Source organism: Natator depressus, chromosome 5, assembly GCF_965152275.1.
Source record: "Natator depressus isolate rNatDep1 chromosome 5, rNatDep2.hap1, whole genome shotgun sequence".
NCBI classification, from domain to species: Eukaryota; Metazoa; Chordata; order Testudines; family Cheloniidae; genus Natator; species Natator depressus.
The window spans coordinates 19705350-19723552 of record NC_134238.1 but is presented as its reverse complement, the minus strand read 5'-3'; the positions used below and the strand labels follow the sequence as shown (position 1 = coordinate 19723552).

Sequence of the window (18203 nt, the reverse complement as noted above, 5' to 3'; positions counted from 1 at the left end):
CTCTTTTATTCAATCCAGAGTCCTCTCCAAACTAAATTGCATTTTCATTCTTAACAAGATATATCAAGTGGATCAATTGAGTCTAGAGGCCTCTCAACAGAAAACCAAAGAACAAGGTTGAGAGTTTTAAGAAACTGGATATTTATCACTGAACTCAAGCATGGGACACTTTTATATCACCTAATGTGTAAAACAGTAAATTAGTCACCACCAAACCAAGCAAGTTGGTATACTAAAGTATAACTGAAATCACCACCTGAGCAAGATGCTTCAGCATAATAAATCTAAGATGAGTTAAAAGCCTATCCTTAATGAGTCCATCACTCTTCCCCATGTCTGAAGCATGTAAACTATAGAACTTAATATGACACTAATGTGTCAGATATATTGCCTTTACTGTTTAGATTTTCAAATTTTGCACATGCTTTTAATTCCTTCAATTGAAAAACAAACTAGGGAAGTGTGGTATAGATGAAATTACTAAAAGGTGGGTGCACAACTGGTTGAAAGACTATATTCAAAGAGTACTTCTGAATGGTTTGTTGTCAAATGGGAAGAATGCATCTATTAGAGTCCCGCAGGGTCTGTCCTGGGTCTGATACTATTCAATATTTTCATTAAGGACTCAGATAATGGAATGGAGAACATGCTTACAAAATTTGTGAATGGCATCAAGCTGAGAGGGATTGTAAACACTTTGGAGGACAGGATCAGAATTCAAAATCACCTTGATAAATTTGAGAATTGATCTGAAATCAACAAGATGAAATTAAATAAAAAGATAAACAAAGAACTACATTTACAAGGAAAAATCAAATGCACAAATACAAAATGGGAAAGAACTGTCTATACAGTATTACCACAGAAAAGGGTCTGGGGATTATAGTGGATCACAAATTGAACATGAGCCAACAATGTGATGCAGTTGCGAGAAAGGCTGACACTCTTCAGAGAGAGTATTAAAGCAGCATTATAGGCAACACATGGGAGGTAATTATCCCGCTCTACTCAGCAAAGGCAAGACTTCAGCTGGAGTAGTATGACCAGTATTGGGCACTACACTTTAGGAAATACGTGGAAGAATTGAGGAGAGTTCAGAGAAAGTCAACAAAAATGATAAAAGATTTAGAAAAATCAACCTATGAGGAAAGGTTAAAAAACTGGACATGTTTAGTCTTAAGAAAAGAAGACTGAAGAGGGACCTAATAACAGTCTTCAAATATGTTAAGGGCTGTTACAAAAAGAATAATGATCAATTGGTCCCCAAGTTTGCTGAAGGTAGGACTGGGAAGAATTGGCTTAATCTACACACAGCAAGGGAGATTTTGGTTACATTTGGGCAAAAACTAACTATACAGACAATTAAGTACAGGAAATAGGTTGCCAAGGGAAGATGTGGAATCCCCATGATTGGAGGTTTTTAAGAACAGGTTTGCCAAACACTTGTCAGTGACGGTCTAGACTCTAGGCTTACCTGGTCCTGCTTCAGTGCAGGGGATGGACTAGATCACCTGCTAACATCTCTTCCAGCACTAAATTTCTTCGATCCTACGATACGGCATTATCATGGCTTGAAAAATCCACTCATCAATTTGCCTGGGATGAGTGCCATCAACCTCTGTAGAATCTAAGTTTGCATTTAAAATAAAATTAGTTCCTAATCCTTACTATTGTGAAGATAACTTTCTGAACATGAATCAAGCACAAACAGATACGATTCCTGCGTGTGAAAAAGCTGCTGGACCTTTTTACTACTCATGACTTCTCCAAGGTGCAGTAGAACTTTCAGTGCAGACAGTCTGTTCAGACAAAATTTTGGTACTGGAGCTGTTCACCATAAAAGAGAACCTAAAATGGATGCTGAGGCGGGGTACATTTCTCAGACACAAAACAGGAATACACCCAAACAAAAATTAATCCATGATAGGAATTGCAGTATCTAGATAGGAGGGGGTTTTCTCACCAGTGCATTGCCTCTGGACAACAACCATTCACCATCTTCGGTGCCAGTCATTAAATCTCCTTGCTAATCCTCTGCATATTTACTCCTGAGGGCATTCTATGTCAAAAAATAAAAAATTCTGTGCCAAAAAAATTAAAATTCTGTGCACAATATTTTAAAATTCTGCAAATTTTATTTGTCTAATAAATGTGGAGGCTCCAGCATGGCATTGGGGAGCACAAGCCACTGGCTGCACAGAGGTGGGAGATCACTGTGCAGCTCCCCTGCCCCACAGGACATGGACTCAGCGGTGAGGCTGCACCCAATCCTGACACAGAACAAGGACTGGGCCTGCCCCAGAAACACCCCAAGGCCCTGTTCCTCCATGCCAGGTGCACCAGGTGTGGGAGGCAGGCTCAGCAATGCAGGATCCAAATGTGGAGGGGCTTAGTGTGGGGTGATCCAGGTGTGAGTTGAGAGGGTTCTGTGTGGGGCAATCTGGGTGCAGATGGTTCAGTGGGGAATGCAGGTGCAGAGGGGATGTGGATGCACTGGGGCTTGTTGGGAGGTTTTGGGTGCAATGGTAACGGGACTCTACAGGAGGATGCTGGGGGGAGTGGGGATCCTGGTGCAACTGGTTGGGTCTCAGTGGGGTAGGGATCTGGGGGGCGGGTGGCTCGTTGTGGGGCTCATCGGGGGGGTTCTGAGTGCAGGGGGGTAAGGTTTGGCAGGAGGGTCTGGGTATGAGGGGGTCTAGATGCATGGGGGTAGGGCAGATCAGGGAGCAGCACCCTGTACAGGGATCCCTCCCCCTGCAGCTAAGGAACGATGGGTGCAGGAAGCAGGAGGTAGGGGAAAGAGAGTTTGCAGAACTTCCTGCAGCTGGGAGAGAAATCTGAAGGCGGGTCTGACCCAGCCCTGGATGTCGTACAGGGCAAGAGGAAGTCTCATCCTCTCTGGTCCAGCCCAGAGTAGAAGCTGAGCTGGGCGCAGGGTAGGAATCACCAGCCGGGTCTTCCCTAGTCCCACCTCCTGCCCCACAGTGATTTACCTCTCTGCCAGCTGCCCTGGGCACCTGAAACATACTGCTGGAGAGGGTCGCATGTCAGAAAACCATTTTTCTGCAGGAAAGCAAAGAAATCTGCAGAGGACATTAATTCTGCACATGCGCAGTGGCACAGAATTCCCCCAGGAGTACATATTAGATGACTGGTAATATTTCCATGCCCTGGATGCAAGTAGGAAGAGGGATGTGTTTAAGATTGGACATCTACATATGCATGTACATGTCTGTGACAACTATGGGAAAGATGATTAAGATATGTTTTTAAAAAGTACTGTATTGCAAGAGATTTTAAAATTAAATAGAAAGTTTGTTGACAATCTTACAACTAAAAGTATGCATTATTTTTTGTTTTAATTGCAGGGGGCCTAACTAGTTGCTTTGGGAGTGCTGAAGCACAGAAATCTTTCACCATTTTAGCAGGCTTAATCCAGGAGTTAATTTTCAAAATAATAGCTCGTCTTGGCTATGAACTCAACACCAACACACTAGGCTCAGTTCTTCTACAAAATGGAAAATTTTAGGTTTATTCTACATGCTTATACTAAATAACAATTTCCGTGCTGTCTTGTGCACCATGTGCCAATGCCTTCTAAAGTCTACATGAGAATGCACCATAATCTGAAATATCACAAGATAGATCTGGTTAACAGAAAAGCAAAATGAAATACACTGAACCCCCCAAATGTCAGTTTCCACAATTCGAAATGGGGTTATAATGATAACCTACTTAACTGGAATGTTAATCTTAAATCATTAAAGTTTGTAAAATGCTTTGGTCTCCTCAAATGGAAGGCATGACTGAATGGAAAAGCATTTTTAATAGACGGATTATCTTCATATAGATTCTTTTAGGAAATTATATGAGGCTTAATTAATATTTGTAAATGTCACTAAAATCCTTGTATTAAAGCTGCTGTGGAAGTAAAAAAATATTAGTATTAACAGTCTGAAAACCCAAAATTCAGTTCACAGATCAGTGCTGATGTCATGGGTGGTGGTCATCTCTGTATTTGTGTGATACCAAATCTAAAATAGGCATATTTGAATTCCACTGACAATGCAAAAAAAAAAAAAAAAAAGTATAAGAATGTTCTAAATAGAGAAAAATACAATTGGTAGAGAACGTAATGTTTTCTTTCTAGTCCTTCTGATTTATGTTGCACTAACATATGTAGTGATTATACACATTTTTAAACATACATTTATTTAATAATTGTAATGTTTCTTTTTGGAGCTGTTATGGTCTGAGACCATATTTGATTTACAAACACTTCAGTACACAGATTGTTTGTGATTAATCATACTGGCATCAGCACCAACCCAAGAACCATGCCAAAAGTGTATGCTTTTAAAAGCAAAAACAATAATTTGCCCAAGGTCAGACAGAAAGTCTGTAGCAATCAGCAATAGAACCCAGATGTCTTGACTCCCAGCCCTGTGTTTTCACCACTAGATGATGCCACCCACACATGCTGGTTGTTCAGTAAATACAGTCAGTACCAATCAATCAATTTATTAGTTGTAACTCAAATGTTTCTGAAGTTTCTCAGCAGTTACAGAATACATGTACATTCAGTCAAACCCTGCAACCACCTCCATCAGCACTGTTTTGGTTTCAGAGGCTTTCTTGGTACAGACATTATTAGGGTGGAAGACCAACAAATTCCAAAACATGTTTACTGAAGACTGTTGCTACATGGCCAGCAATCATGTGGTCACCAAAACCTTCAGTGGCACAATAAGCTTGCCTGTGATGGACATAAATTGAATATACAGCCAGATCACATTAAGGACCTAGGTGGCAACTGATCAGCAAGGAGGCAACATCCCTTTGGGATTTTCCATGATGATGATGATGATGATGATGATTTACATTCAGCTTTTATCTAATTTAAATGCAGCCAAATGCTTTCCTTACTTATTATAAAAATTAAAAGAAAGAAAATTATATATTTTATACGTATCCAAATAACTATAAAAGTGTCAATGGTGCAAATGCCTTTGAATCACCACAATAAATACCGTTTTAGAGTGCATACATTGCATTATACTAAGTACAATAAAATGATTTTGAAGACAGATCTTTCATTCTGACACATATCACAGACTATTACTATCATCTGGGTTGACAGGTGGTAAGCGTAGAACATTCTATCGGAATAGGGAATGACAATTATTCCCGTGTACTTTAGCCACTCAATGTATTGAATTGCAAACAACAGCTACATGACTTCAATACTGTTTTAAGATGTACATATTTACAGACAAAATACAAGTGAAGAAAGCACTGCAAGAATCCAGATTCTTTTAGGCAGTTTTTCATTACAGCAACTATAAGAAACAGCAAGAGGAGGAATCCTCAATTCTAAGAGCACAATTAATTCCAACTAAAAATTCATTTCTTTACAACATTATAGCACAATCAAAAAGTGAATTTCTTGTTGTGCTAGCACAGCAGGATATTACTTACATGCAAGAAGCCAGCAAGCAGACCGTGCAAAAAGATATTCAGGTTGGCAAGTTTTAATGAAACTTCCCCCACCCCCACCCACACAGAAAGGAACTGAAGAGAAGAGTTAACAGCTGGTGAGTTAAACTGCAAATTTATTCATTTTACGATGCTCAATTCTGGACATCTGATGACAAAAAATTAAAGCAGCTGTCAAGAGGACTTGATGTATCTATGGACTAACAACAGGATACAAAGACTCTCACCTCCAAAACCCTAATCCTGCTAACTTGCGCAGATGCTTAACCATGAGTAGGCCAACTGAAGTCAATGGGATTGGTTGTGGTAGTAAGGTTATGTATATTCATAACTGTTTGTAGGATCAGGTACCATGTCACTATTTTGAACTTGGCCCAAGTTGGTAGGCTGTGTAGGGGCTCACATAAACTGAGTAGATGGTTTCAATCCAGGTACTACGCATGGGTATACAATGATTGCAACCTGGCTGTCAGTCTCATCAGACTGACCAAACATTAAATTGGCCTGGAAATTACCCTAAAGGTAAAAGGTTAGTTAATCTTAGTAGCTCACCTGAGATGAGGCACTTAAATATACAGCAATGGGTACAGTATAAACTCTTAGTGTGGTGTACATTCATTAATTCTCTATCTAAACATTTCAGAAAAGTCTGAAATATCTGTGGAACATTAATAAAATCACAGTTGGCAAAATGAAAATGAATTACCTCATTCTGGGGAGGAAACTATTCTATTCTAGGTGTCATGCATTTAAAGCTCCACTCCATCACACTTAGATGAATTAATTTTATCACACTTAATTTTATGTAAAAAGAAAAGGAGTACTTGTGGCACCTTAGAGACTAACAAGTACTCCTTTTTTTTTTTGCGAATACAGACTAACACGGCTGCTACTCCAAAATCTTAATTTTATGTGTGAGTAGTCCAGTTGAGTATACCCATTAAGTTTTTGCAGGATCCAGATCCAATTTTAAAAAAAAAAAAAAACCATACAGAATGCATGAAAGTTTAACTACCTTTACTCATTTAAATGATAATTTTTGTCTTAACCTTGGAATTAAATTCATCTACAAGTACTTCATATCTAAAAAGGCCAAGGTTTTAAATTTTCTTAGATATCTATCTATCTATATCTATATCACTGTTCTCTCATTTTGTCAATTCTCAAATGCCACCCTGGGTCATTTGTCTGTCTTAGCTCCTATTGCATCTTATCATAAACCTATGGTGTGACCTCTCTAGAGCAGGGACTGTCTTCTTGTTACTTGTTTCTATAGTCCTAATACAATGGGTCTTGATTGGGTCTTATGTACTACTGTACAACAAATAAAGATAATAATTCACGAAACACTATTGCCAAACAAATACCAAATCAATCATAAATAGACTTTCTAAAATTAGGACCTTACTTGCTTGCAAAACATTCATAAAATATTAGCAGCCCGGACAAGATCTACACCTTAAACTTTAATCATGATAGCAAAGATAATGAAAAAGCTAAAGATGGATATTTTACTCACCCCAGCTGAGTGAGTGAATAGAATTATTAAAGTCATACATGTGCAGACTACTATAATTTTTAATATTAATATGAGATTAAGGCTGAACATACCTGCTACGGTTGCTTACATGAGAAGATGAATTATTTCTAGTTTCTCATTTTATAAAATCACTTACATAGCATTAATTTTAGCCAGCTTTTAAAAGCATCTCATTTCTGTAATGAAGGGTTTTTTCCTTGATGATGACTTTAAAAATCTCACTTTTGTTTTTTCTCAAAAAACCTTCCTCATTGAAGGTGTCACATGAAGTACAAGTTATTCAAGGCAGTTATGAAACTAGATTTAAAACTCCTTGCTATTTCCTAAGATTATGTTGCCTTCTATTATGAAAGGAATTACATAAAACAATAGGGATCATGTTGTGATGACTTTTCTTGTACAACTCATACACATTTCCCTAATCAGGAGTTATTTTTAAAGCTACTAATTTCTTAGAGAACTTCCGAGAATTTAGAAATCAAAAGGTACTGTATCATATAAGTAGTCACCCTATACTGTTATCTATAGAGTGCCTTAACGTACATGGGTGTATTACACAAACATACGATGACAATCATCATCATCTTTCTTTCTGTCCTGAAACTTGTGGAAGGAGGAAGAAGTGGAGGTTCCCTCTATTCATGAGTGATATCTAAAGCTATCAGCAATTCCTAAAACAAGATCACAACATTCATTGACCAAAAGGTGCTACCATAACTCAGTTTACTGAATTCATTTAATCTATAACCTAGTCAGAGGCTGTGCTGCTGTAGCAAGATCTATACTCCAAGGTTCTGATCTTGCAAAGAGTTACACAAGTGCTTAACTTTATGAACTTCAGTCCTGTTTACTTCAGTTAGGTTACATACCTGCACAAATTAAGCATGTGCATAAATCTTCACAGGAATAGATCCTAAATCTGCAAATAAGTCGCCATCATTTGCAGTCACCCTCTTGTTCATGTTCCTGTCCTAACACACAGGGAAATTCCTCCCATGGGGAAAAAATTCTAAAAGATACAACAGGCAATGAGCTCTGTGTTGGCTGACATCTGACCCGCATGAAGTGTCATGTAAATCCACCAAGTGCTATGTGGGTACAAGCATCTGCTTTCACAACAGTAGTAAATAGAGGAAAACAATGGCTATGAAATCCTGAAATCTGGATGGAGAGGAATGAGTTCCTGATTGGCATCAAGTCACTACCAAAAGTTACTAATTCCTAAAGACTACCCTGTAACAGGGGATTTGCTTTAAATGAGTAATAGGTGCCATCATACCCCATTAAGTGATTCTATAATTAGGGCCCTACCAAATTCACGGCAGTGAAAAACACATCATGGACCATGAAATCTGATCTCCCCTGTGAAATCTGGCACCTAGTTGAGGTCCTAAGCAGGGCTCCAACTACTAGTCCCGGATGAGGATGGGGAGGGACAAGACTTCCTCTTCCCCTGAAGGGGCTACTCCTGGGATGGGTCAGACCCACCTCCAGAATCTCCCCCAGCTGCAGGAAGCTCCGCGGTTCGAGCTGTTACCTCCACCCCCATGAGGCAAGAGACTGCTGGGAAAACCGGACATATGGTAATCCACCCCTACCATACCCTGAGATCCTCACTTCTGTGCTGCTGCTGGTGGTGGTAGTATTGGCTTTAGAGCTGGGCTCCCGGTCAGCAGCCTTCCTCTCTGGTTGCCCAGCTCTGAAGGCAACACCCCCACCAGCAGCCGGGCAGAAGTACAGGTGGCAATCCCATGATCTGCCTATAATAGCCTTGCAACCCCCTCATGCTGCCTGCCTTTTGGGTCCCACGGGACCCCCAGGGTTACTAAACGGTGAAATTTCAGACATAAACTGAAAACCTGAAATTGACAAATTTTAAAAACCCCTGTCCATGAAATGGACCAAAATGGAATTTGGAAGGGTGCTATCTATAATACTTGTGGTGATGGAAAGCATCCACAACTCATATAAAACCTGGTACCACTTGTAAATCTGTTTCCCCTCCACAGGCACTATATTCCAATATGCAAAAAGAATCCCCCTCCCAATATTGTAACCACATGTTGTACTCATGGAAACTCACCTCTTATTGAGCCCAATTTCTAGAAGAGTACTAATTCATAAAGGAATATAACTGTTTGGAAAGTGAAAGCTGTAACACAATTAACTGAATGAATAAGGTCTGGTGACAGCAATGAGTCTGCAACTCAGCCAGATCCTGAACCCCCTGACTGGGGCAATTCCAAGAGGACGTTAGCAAGTGTCTGCAACCCACTCAAACCTCCTGAAATGACACAGCTGACACCCAGCTGAGCTGCAGGGGGGTGCCAGGCAGCCCCTGTGTCATCTTCGTCGTCCCGTCCCCCCCAAGCTTGGCTCACGCTGCAGGGGGGCAGGATTGCCAGGCAGAGCCCAGCCCCAAGGGGGGCTCGTGCTGCGGGGAAGGGAGGTGCCAGGCAGAGCAAAGCCCCGGCGAGGGAGGTCACACTCGGAGAAGGAGACAAAGCCTCCTGCACAGAAGTGGGGGTCCCCCATGGAACTAGGGCAGTTACCCCTCCCCCCAAGTGAGGCACTCACCTGTCCAGGCAGGACCCGATCTTGCCGTAGTCTGTGGTGTGGTGTGTGCGGCACGGCCCTGGCCCCTACTCGCGGGGATGGGGCTGCCCAGGGCTCTCTACCCCTCTGCCCCCGGCTCGGGTGCAGTAAATCAGCTGACAAGCTCCAGCCAGCCGCCGTGACTCCCACAGCAAGTGTCGCAAAGCCTCGCCGCAGTGACTGACGGCAGGCTGAGGAATCGGCGTAACTATGGAGACCGCAGCGGCGTGACCCCCTCTCCCTTTGGTGGACTGGCGGAACGTTACGGCTGCAGTGCTGCGGGGGGGGGGCGGCATGTTTGGAGGGTGCGGCCGGGGCGCTTCGGCTTCCAGAGCGCCCCGCCTTGGGGAGGGGGAGGCCTCTGGGGCGGCAGGTTGCGGAGGATGCCTGGTGCGGGAGACAATGACCGTCTTTGGAGAGCGCTTTATATTATGTAGTCATTGCGTTCTCACAGGGCCTAGCACCCTAGTCATGGGCTAAGCTAAGTCAGGAAAAGGTCCTCTTATCTCAGAGTATCTCCGCGCCGGGAGTTCCTCTGGGATAACTAATAGCTATCGAAAATAAACGTGTGTTTGATAATAGGCTCTTCAGTCTAGCATAGGAAGGGATAACACGCTCTGATGGCTGGAGGTTGGAGCTAGACAAATTCAGACTGGCAATAAGTTGTAAATTTTTAATGGCGAGAGTAATTACCTATTGGAATAATTTATGGAGTGTGGAGGTGGTTTCACCATCACTGACCATTTTTAAATCAAGGTTGGATGTTTTTATAAACCATTAGGAATGTTGAGGGTGGGGAAAGAGTTCTGTTTCCTGTGTTATACAGGAGATCAGACTAGATGATCACAGTGTTCCCTTCTGGCCTTGGAATCTGTGAACTAATAAATAGTCCAGAAAAACTAATAATTATTCCACAAGAGCTAGTTCAGTACATTTTAAAGTGCAGACAAGCTCTAAACACTGGAGAGTTAGTACAGAGTGCCCACCCATGTGGGGAGTAACTACTTTGTGGGTATTGTAGTTTATCTATGAAGAATATGTGTTTGTTAAAGTACCTACGGGGAAAATACTTATTAGAGAGTATGGGCGCATGATGATAGTACCCAGTAACTTCCCGAACTCCGTTTTTTGGGGGGAATACTTGCTACTTAACAGAGATGTTGTGCGAACTAATAAATTAATCTTTGTAAAAATGTAAAGAGCTATCTTAAAGGTATTTTTATAACCTGTAAGACAGTACCTATAAGAGTGCTTAATGATTGTAAATTGAGCATGCAATAAAACTGGTGGTCGTCCCATTCCAGGGTGCAATTCAGACTAGTGAGGGGTTGTGTGACCACCTACCCTGCATCCTTTGGGAACTTTAGCATGCTTTGCTGCTAAAGTTCCCAAACTGGGCCGCTCACAAACAGCATGCAGGTCACACCTTGGGTGTCTGTATAACTATGGCCTGTCAGCAGCACTCTGGTCACACTCTGGCTTCCACCAGCCTTGGTTACCACTTGCAGAGTGATCCCAACGCTCCCAGTCCTGAATTTTCTGAAAAACATTTGTTCCACATTGTTCGTCCCTCTCCTGGACAGTTCAAATATGGACAGAGGTTCCCTTGTAAGGGGCCAATATTCAAGTGGATATTTGAGTGGAGGATATTCGAGTGGAGGTACTCAGTTCAGTTTAAACACAACACAGTTCTGATTCAAAAATAAAACGTTTAACTACAAAGAGAAAGATTTTAAGTGAGTACAATTATAAGGTATTAAAGTCAGAAATGGTTACAAGAGAAATGAAGATAAAATGCTCTCTAGTAGCTAACACTCAACAAACTAGACTTGGTTCAAGGTAAAATCCTTACCATATATTCCTAGTGACAGGGCTGACCAAGTTCCAAAGTCCATTCTGACACTCTGTACCTTGGGGGACATTTACCCTCATATTCCTCGTTTATATATAATTGTGATATTGCATATAAAGCAGGCCACGTGAATTATCAGGGGAAAGGTTATGATCTGCTGAAAGGTTTCAGAGTAACAGCCGTGTTAGTCTGTATTCGCAAAAAGAAAAGGAGTACTTGTGGCACCTTAGAGACTAACCAATTTATTTGAGCATGAGCTTTCGTGAGCTCATGCTCAAATAAATTGGTTAGTCTCTAAGGTGCCACAAGTACTCCTTTTCGATCTGCTGAAAGTCACTGTTCTGTTAAAATACGTGTATCATTAATGATTTTGAAGTTACGAGAATTGTGTTGTATGGTTGTCACTAAAATATGCTGTGGGTTGGAAAGCATCCAGATACTAGCTCTCCAGAGACAGTGCCAAGGAAAGTAACCAACACCCGGATGGATGTCAAACAACCATAACAGGCGTGGTCCAGCATGGGAGCTACAATTCAATGACTCACCTGCAAAAAGCCACACCAAGGGAATTGCTCAACCTTGCCTAGGGACTCAACAATGCCCACCAGACATGCTTGGACTTGTGTTCTCCAAGCTCATCGGACTGAGGGTATAAAACAGAACACAGGGGTCCCATGCTTGGCCTTTTCTCCTCTCCCCCACCTATGCTGCAAGCAACAAAGACACACTGAAGACTCCAACAGAGAAGACTGGCCCAGGTTTAAGGGACAAACCTGTATATTAAGGACTGCAATCTTCAGTGGGGTGAGAAAAACTGCTTAATCTAGATGTTTCCCAGTTTGATAGGGTTGAGAGTTTAGACTGCATGCTTATATTTTCTTTTCTTTTGGTAACTAACTCTTACATTTTTGCCGTATAATCACTTAAATTACTTAAAATCACTTAAATCACTTATAATCACTTAAAATCTATCTTTTGTAGTCAATAAATTTGTTTTAACAGTTTATCTTCACTGGTGAATTTGCCTGAAGTGTTTGGTAAGGCTGTAAATAAAATTTTATTTTTTGAAATGACACAAAACTTACATGTTTGCTGAAATTAAAATAGCTTCTTTCTAGATTTTCTGATTGCAAAATTCTGGATAAGTTCATTGAAGGTGACTCAACGAAGCATGTCTGTTTCCATACACAACAGGGAAAGTGAATCAAGTCTGTCCTGACACATTGTTGTTCTCTGAGGGTTTTTTTATTCTTTTCAGGTGAGAAAAAGAGCATTCTGCGGAGCAGTTAGTAATCATCAATGTTAGAAAAATACGTAGTGCGAGCTCTACATTTGGAAATACACATTGTATTTCGTCTTTCAGTATTTTGTCATGAAAATCAATGTTACTGAATTTCATTTTTCCTGTTTCATTAAATTTTGCGTGCATATAACAGTGGAACTGCCGTACTTCTCCACAGAGATTCATGTTCAAGTCAACAGGGTATGACACAACTAGCTTTTGGGAACCTTGTAATATTGTTCGTCAGATAAGTCCATATCGTTTAGAAAAGAAAATCTACTTGATACTTCTTTGTACATTTCACCTCTCCTCTTCATATGAGTTTCAAGTGTATCAATTATAGCGTAGTAAGTAGATACATGAAATTTGTCTCTAGGATTCAACGCTGTTTGTGTTGCACTGCTATCATTTGCTTGTTTTTTCCTGATTCGGTTGAGGGACTGGGCTTCTTTGTAGTTAGTATCAGGCAAGATATCTTTTGATATGTCTTCAAATCTTTCGAAATCATTCCTCAAAGTGTGTAAGTGGTCTGCTAATGATTGACAGAGGTCTGCACACATTTTCAAATCCAATTTTTTTTCTTGAAGAGCTTGATTTGCGTGGTAAAAGTGTTGTAAAATTTCATTCCACATGGTCAACATGAATACAAACTCTAGTTCTTGCATCTTGTTTGCAATGTTTTCTGCCTCTCATATAGTTTCTCCCTTTTGTGATTGGACTTCAGCTATACTTTCTAATGCATCCACAATCTTTGAGTAGGACTCCAGAATTGCACTTTTTGCCACTGCATGTGCCTCCCAGCGAGTATTAGAAAGAGATTTCAACACACAATCATTGCCCAAATATGTTTTAAGAACTTCCCATCGGTGTGTTTAGGCTGAGAAAATGTATAGAGTAACTGGACTGTTGAGAAAAAACTTACTACCACCGGACAACAATCAACAGCACGGTGGCCAATAAGATTGAGAGAGTGTGCAGCACATGGAATGAATATGGCATATTTGTTCTGTTCTAAAAGCTGCTTCTGCATTCCTTGATAACGCCCTGACATGTTGGCAGTGTTGTCATAAGATTGACCTCTGCACTTTGAGAAATCTATTTTGCAAACTTGGCACAGATAATGCAGTACTTGATTTGCCACTTCTTCACCAGTGTGGCTTTTCAAATTGAGGAATGTTATAAATCGTTCAACTGGTTTTCCATCTGTGGGAGACACATATCTTAGTACAATACTCAATTAATCAATATATGAAAGATCAGGTGTAGAGTCGACAGATAAACTGAAGTACCCAGCAGTACTTATTTCATCCACAATAGCTGAACGAACTTTGTCACTCATTAGACCAATGAGTTCATCACATATTGTCTTGGATAAGTACGATGGGTTACTTTTGCCAGCATTCCCATATTTTGAGATATAGCCTGCTAAAAATGGGTGAAACTGAGCCACAAGGTCCAACAATCCCAAGAAATTTCCATTCTGCAATGATCCAAATGTGTCATTTGATCCCCAGAAAGGCAGACCACGTTCAGCTAATGTTTAAATAACAGCTATAACACGCTGCAAGACATGTTGCCAGTATTCACGCTCCCCTTTAATTTGTTCTTCCAATTTTTGTGTCAATCCAAAGCCCTGTCTTCTATTTAAATATGTCAACATTGAATCTCTGTGAGTAGTGCTATTTTCATGTTGTTCAATTAAAACAGTATTCCTCCAGTCACTAAATCCATCTGCAGCAAACCGGGATGTTGAAGGTTTATATGCAAAAAGTTTGCAAACAAAACAGTACACAGACCCTGTTGATGGTGAATACAGTAGCCATTCTCGAGTGTATTTCTCACCATTCGCTTTTATGCCGAAAAATATTTTTTGTGGATAATATCTACAACCGCATTTGCTCCAACCCCTCAGAGAGACAGACACCTACAAGATCTCGATCAAGCATTCTTACAACTACAATATCCACCTGCAGAAGTGAAGAAACAGACTGATAGAGCCAGAAGAGTTCCCAGAAGTCACCTACTACAGGACAGGCCTAACAAAGAAAATAACAGAACGCCACTAGCCGTCACCTTCAGTCCCCAACTAAAACCCCTCCAACGCATTATTAAGGATCTACAACCTATCCTGAAGGATGACCCAACACTCTCACAAATCTTGGGAGACAGGCCAGTCCTTGCCTACAGACAGCCCCCCAACCTGAAGCAAATACTCACCAGCAACCACATACCACACAACAGAACCACTAACCCAGGAACCTATCCTTGCAACAAAGCCCGTTGCCAACTGTGCCCACATATCTATTCAGGGGACACCATCACAGGGCCTAATAACATCAGCCACACTATCAGAGGCTCGTTCACCTGCACATCCACCAATGTGATATATGCCATCATGTGCCAGCAATGCCCCTCTGCCATGTACATTGGTCAAACTGGACAGTCTCTACGTAAAAGAGTAAATGGATACAAATCAGATGTCAAGAATTATAACATTCATAAACCAGTCGGAGAACACTTCAATCTCTCTGGTCACGCAATTACAGACATGAAAGTCGCTATTTTACAACAAAAAAACTTCAAATCCAGACTCCAGCGAGAAACTGCTGAATTGGAATTCATTTGCAAATTGGATACAATTAACTTAGGCTTGAATAGAGACTGGGAGTGGCTTAGTCATTATGCAAGATAGCCTATTTCCCCTTGTTTCTTCCTACCCCCCCCCCCCAGACGTTCTTGTTAAATCCTGGATTTGTGCTGGAAATGGCCCACCTTGATTATCATACACAATATAAGGAGAGTGGTCACTTTGGATAAGCTGTTACCAGTAGGAGAGTGAGTTTGTGTGTGGGGGGGGGGGGGTGAGAAAACCTGGATTTGTGCTGGAAATGGCCCAACTTGATTATCATACACATTGTAAGGAGAGTGATCACTTTAGATAAGCTATTACCAGCAGGAGAGTGGGGTGGGAGGAGGTATTTTTTATGCTTTTTGTGTGTATATAATAAGATCTTCTACACTTTCCACAGTATGCATCCGATGAAGTGAGCTGTAGCTCACGAAAGCTTATGCTCAAATAAATTGGTTAGTCTCTAAGGTGCCACAAGTACTCCTTTTCTTTTTGCGAATATCTTGTTTGTTTGCCATTGGTAAAAGTCCGACGTGATTTCTCCAATGGCCCAGTGTGGTGTTGACAGTCATTTAGTCCACGATCTATCCAGTAAGCTACATCATCGGTACTGAAATCAACCCACATACCAGGATCTTTTCTCCTATTATTTACAGCATGAGCAGGTTCAGTCTCTGACACATCCACACCTTCTAGAACAATGTCTGTTTTACCACCAGGAGTAGGATGATCAGTTACAGTCTCTGACACATCCACATGTTCTGGAATGGTGTTTGTTTCACCAATAGAAGAAGGGTCAGTCTCTGAAACACCTACAGGTTTTGGAACGATGTCTGTGCTACTGAGAGAAGATGTTGCTTCTGATGGATTCACTTTGAAAAATGATGTCAGCTTTGGAAGATTTTGGAAAATTTCACTAGTTTTTTGTTTCTTTTCTTCCGCCAGTTTACGTTTCTGTGCTCCACTTGGTTACATTTCATCCTGCCCCTTATCTCAGTTATCTGAACTTAAAAAAAAAAAAATTACACAACGTACACTATTTTTATGTATATATATATTATATATATAAGAAAGAAAAAAACAAATCAAGTACGTATAACTCAGAAGAATATATCAATAATAAAACATAAATTTATTGCAATACATGACAGGATCTGATTTCCTTGCATTATTTCCATCTACATTAGTAGGATGCCCCCCTGGTTTAGGTGGGTGGGGATAAGTAATAAAAAGAGAATAGAAAAATGGGGGAAGAGCGTGTAGTGGAGTGTAAGGAAGTCTAACAAAGTTCTGATTTTTCCCATGATGACTACTTTGATGCTTTTTTTGAAATGTCAAATATCAAATTCTTTCTTTCCAAAAAAAATGAGATTTTTTTTGGTGCCCCCTGCTTTGCTGGTGCCCTAAGTACGTGCTTAGTCTGCCTGTTGGGTAATCCAGCCCTGGGGTGCGGCATCACCCCTAGTTCTAGCACCTCTGAGGAACACCGCTGGCTGTGTGCAGCTGTTCACCACAGATGCTCTCCAGTTCATTTTATTCCTTTTTCATTCACTCGTTTGTTATTTAATGAACCCCAGGATTATTAAGGTAGTCAGATATGCTTTCATGAACCACTACTACTATTTTAATTACAGGTGGTATAATTATTCATTTTACAGACAAAGGCACTGTAGAGCCCCTGCTCTAGCAAGATGGTAGGACATCTGCCCCATTATCCTGGCTAATGAATTACAAAAGGACAACACCACAATGAGGCAGTATAGTTCCAGCTTCACTGATCAACTTCTTCCCTTCCAAGGCTTCATCATTTTATTGATAACAGATTTACAAATCACAACTTTGATTTAGAGTGGGCACCACTTCTATTTTAGTGACATCACATTGTAAAGGTGCTTGTCTCCATCCTATTTAAGGCAATGGTTCTCAAACTTTTGTATTGGTGACCCCTTTCACATAACAAGCCTCAGAGAGTAACACCCCCCCAACCGCAGGCACCTGCCCTTATAAATTAAAAACACATTTTTTAAAATATTTAACACTATTATAAATGCTGGAGGCAACGTGGGTTTGGGGTGGAGGCTGACAGCTCTGACCCTCACATAATAACCTCGTGACTGGCTGAGGGGTCATGACAACCAGTTTGAGAACCCCCCCCCTCCGTTTAAGGACTGGTTTGTTTTTTTTACAGGGAGAGACAGTGCGGTGGAGCGGAGAGGCCACAGACCCGTGAAGCAGAAAACCTGAGTTCTGATTCTGCTGGTAAATTTTCCATCTGACCATTGTCAAGCCACATAACCATGGTTTAGGTTCCTCATTTGAAAAATGGGGGTGAAAATGCCTGACCCCGAGAAACAGGTGAATAGGACGTGCGACATCAGCTCTAAGTATTATTATGAGGAGCCACCAGATCTCCTAACCTGCACCACTGCGGACTGGGCAGGCTCTGTCGAGGCGAGAGCTCGGGCGCTGCCTCGGCTCCAGTAGCTCAGTTACTCCCATGCACATCTGACTCACACTACAGATCTGGGCTCACACCACCGATAAGGTGTTATAAGATTATAAAACTCAAGCCAGGCCATTGCCTTTCCCCTCCCTCCTCAACCCGTCTGGCTTCAGACACGCTGGGAGTCAACACTCCCACGGGGCTGCTCCTCGCCCCAAACCAAGATGGCTGCGGGTGCTAGGGACGCCGCGAGAGGGCTGCCCCAGTCCCTCATTCAAAATGGCTGCTCAATTCCACCCACGGCCTTATCCGCCCTACAGCAAGATGGCTGCCGGGGGAGGGAGCGGCGTCACGCTCCGCCGGCCC

At 41.4% G+C, this 18203-nt stretch overlaps 1 protein-coding gene across 2 annotated transcripts in view; it reads right to left on the bottom strand.

The window, feature by feature from the left end:
* Positions 1 to 9900, bottom strand: part of WDR7 (WD repeat domain 7) — a 346874-nt gene extending 336974 nt beyond the window's left edge. Inside the window, exon 1 of one of the 2 annotated variants that reach the window (XM_074952395.1) lies at positions 9614 to 9900. The gene's annotated coding sequence lies outside the window, so the exon portion shown is untranslated. The remainder of the gene's footprint in view (positions 1 to 9613) is intronic. The other variant, XM_074952396.1, reaches the window with a different exon arrangement.
* Between the last annotated feature and the right edge of the window lie 8303 nt (positions 9901 to 18203).